The following is a 3714-nucleotide window of genomic DNA, read 5'->3' as shown; positions in this document are numbered from 1 at the left end:
CCGTGCATGTCTTGGGTGGGGCGGGTCCCAGGGATCAACAGGGCGGGCGGAGTGAGCAGTTATGGCTGCTCTCAGTCCTGCCTTCAGAGGCCCCGCTTCTCAGTGTCCCAGCAATCGCTGCAAATACCTCGGAGAGAAAGCTGCCCTCGAGTTCCGACCAATGCCAGACAGTCCTGCTTCTCCCGTATGAGTCTAGGTCCCCAGAGACTCGCCCGGAACTGGAGCTCAGAGCCTGAGACTCCCTCCCGATTGAAAAAGACAACCATGCCCTCAGCTGCCAGCCCGCTCCGCGTGCGCCTCTGTACCTTAGTATTTTACTTCCGCACCGCAGCTCCTCTGAGTCTCGGTATGCTTTTCTCTTTCCTTCTAGCTGTAGAATTTCCAATCAGCCAGCCTTCCTGTGGTTCTGGGTGATGTCTGTTCTGTCTTTTAGTTGTATTTTTGAAGTGGTTGTGCGAGGCAGCAATCTCCGGTGTTTACCTATGCCGCCATCTTGGTTTCTCGATCGAGATTTATTTATCTTGAAAAAGCTTTAATTAATCTTTATTGTCATGAGACTGACGTGCTACCTACTGTGCAACGAGGCACCTTAATCTTTTTTTTAATGTATTTTATTGATATTTTTTACAGAGAGGAAGGGAGAGGGATAGAGAGTCAGAAACATCGATGAGAGAGAAACATCAACCAGCCGCCTCCTGCACACTCCTTACTGGGGATGTGCCTACAACCAAGGTACATGCCCTTGACGGGAATCAAACCCGGGACCCTTCAGTCCACAGGCCAACGCTCTATCCACTGAGCCAAACTGGCCAGGGCAATCTTTATTTTTAAAAGATACTTTTTGCTGGATATCAAAATCTTGTTCGGCAATCTTTTCTTTCAGCGCTTTAAATATGCTCTCCATTGTTGCTGACGAGAAGTTATCTGTTAATTGTATTATTATTTAAGTGTATGTCTTTTTCTTCTTGCTTTCAATATTTTCATTTTGTATTTGGCTTTCAACATTTTGGCTATAAAGTGTCTAGATGTGGATCTCTTTGTATTTATCCTTCTTGTAGTTGTAGATTGTTTTCATTAAATTTCAGAAATTTGGCCCATGATATGTTTGAATATTTTCCTGCCCCTTTCTCTTTCTCTTCTCCCCTGAGGCTCCCATCAACTTATGTTGTTACACTTATTCTTGTCTCAGAGATGCCTGAGGCTGTCTTCATTTTTCTTCAGTTTTTTTTGCTCTTTGTTTTCAGATTGGACATTTTTTATTGATCTATAAAGTTTGCTGTTCCTTTATTTTGCATTGTTAATTCTGCTTTTGAGCCCCTTTAGTAAAAATTTCATTTCAATTATTTTACTTTTTCATTAAAAAATTTCCATTTGGTTCTTTTGTGTAACTTCTATGTCATTATTTAGATGTTCTATTTGTTGAATCAGTGCTGTATTGCATTCCTTTGGCTTTTTAAATATGGATTCCTTTAGCTCTTTGAACTTTTTTTTTCTTAAAGTTTATTTAATTTATTTTACTCATAAATTCCAACTGCAGTGCAATAATTGAAAACAAATTCCTTAATTTCCAAACATTTTTTTGTTTTTGTCTTTTTTTACATTTTTTAATTGATTACGATTTTACATATGTGTCCTTATCCCCACGTTATCCCCTACCCACCCCCCGCTCATGCCCTCACCCCCCCCCCATTGTCCATGTCCATTGGTTAGGCCTATATGCTTGCATATAAGTCCTTTGGTTGATCTCTCCCCCTTACCCCCATCCTCCCCTACCTTCCCTCCAAGGCCCGACAGTCCAATCAATGCCTCTCCATCTCTGGATCAGTCTTCGTTCATCAGTTTATGTTGTTCATTATATTCCACAAATGAGTGAGATCATGTGGTATTTATCCCTTAAAGAATATCCTTCAGCATTTCATATAATCCTGGTTTGGTGGTGATGAACTCCTTTAGCTTTCTCTTGTCTGTGAAGCTCTTTATCTGACCTTCAATTCTACATGATAGCTTTGCTGGGTAGAGTAGTCTTGGTTGTAGGTTCTTGCTATTCATCACTTTGAATATTTCTTGCCACTCCCTTCTGGCCTGCATAGTTTCTGTTGAGAAATCAGCTGACAGTCGTATGGGTACTCCCTTGTAGGTAACTGACTTTCTTTCTCTTGCTGCTTTTAGGATTCTCTCTTTGTCTTTTGCTCTTGGCATTTTAATTATGATGTGTCTTGGTGTGGTCCTCTTTGGATTCCTTTTGTTTGGGGTTCTCTGCGCTTCCTGGACTTGTAAGTCTATTTCTTTCATCAGGTAGAGGAAGTTTTCTGTCATGATTTCTTCAAATAGGCTTTCAGTATCTTGCTCTCTCTCTTCTTCTGGCACCCCGATAATTCGGATGTTGGTATGCTTGAAGTTGTCCCAGAGGCTCCTTACACTATCTTCATATTTTTGGATTCTTCTTTCATTTTGCTTTTCCGGATGGGTGTTTTTTGCTTCTTCGTATTTCAGATCTTTAACTTGATTCTTGGGATCCTCTCGTCTGCTGTTGGATCTCTGTATATTATTCTTTATTTCAGTCAGTGTATGTTTAATTTCTGACTGGTCCTTTTCCATTTGTTTGGCATTCTCATTAAGGTCCTTGAAGGTCTCACTAAGTTCCTTGGAGGTCTCACTAAGTTCCTCGGAGGTTCGTAGAAGATTCTTGAGTAGCCTTATAACTGTGGTTCTGAACTCTATGTCCTCCCTTCCTTTGCTTTCCTCCATTTCTTTCATTTGTGACATGTTTCTTTGTCTTCGCATTTTTGGCTGACTGCGAGGACCCGCTGTGTCTATAAGAAGAACTGCTACAGTAATATCAACAGATTTCTCTGCTTTGTTTGTAGTTTGGAAGTTTTGGAGCTCTGATCCAGCTGCAGTTTGTTCGGCTGCAGGTGCCTCCTTTGTGCAGCCGATCACAGCTTGGGAGGGGATGTGAATTGAGTGGGGCGGGGTCTCAGGGAGACACCAGTGCGGAGCAAACAATGGTGTTGTCACGCCTCCGCGTTTCCATGATTCCCCGAGTGCCGCGAGCCCCCACCGCCACAATGATCCCCGCGAGCAGCTCTGTGAGAAAGTCACCCTCGCTTTCCAACCGCTGCAGGACAGTCCTGTTTCTCCCCGTAGGAGCCTGGGACCCCAGTGTCTCACCGTAAATGAGTTCAGTGCGTTCGAGAGCTTGTATCCCCTTCCGATTGAAAGAAACCGCGCACCCAGGTGCAGCAGCCTCGGGCGTGCCTCTGACCTCTGTTCTTGGCGCCGCTCCCCTCCTACTCAGTCTCAATGCGCTTTTTTCTTTCCTTCTAGTTGTAGAACTTCCACTTGGTCAGCCTTCCCGTGGTTCTGGATGATAGCTGTTTTGTCTTATAGTTGTGGTTTTAATGTTGTTGTGGGGGGCAGCACGTACAGGGGTGTACCTTATGCCGCCATCTTGGTTCCTCCTCTCTTTGAACTTTTTGATAGTAGCTTCTTTGAAGGTTTTGCCTGCTAAATCCAATATCTGGGGATGTCAGAGCCAATTGCTATTGATTCCCCTTTTTCTGAGTATGAGCCAGACTTTCTTGTGCCTTTGCGTGTCTTGAGATGCTTTGTTAAAGAGACAATATATTGTAGCAACTCTGGATTCAGTTCCCCTCCATCATGCATTATTGTTGCTTCTCTTTTGTCTGTGAACTCTGTCTCCCAGCAATGAAT

The sequence above is a fragment of the Myotis lucifugus genome, unplaced genomic scaffold, assembly GCF_000147115.1.
Source record: "Myotis lucifugus unplaced genomic scaffold, Myoluc2.0 scaffold_404, whole genome shotgun sequence".
NCBI classification, from domain to species: Eukaryota; Metazoa; Chordata; class Mammalia; order Chiroptera; family Vespertilionidae; genus Myotis; species Myotis lucifugus.
This window is presented reverse-complemented; position numbering follows the sequence as displayed.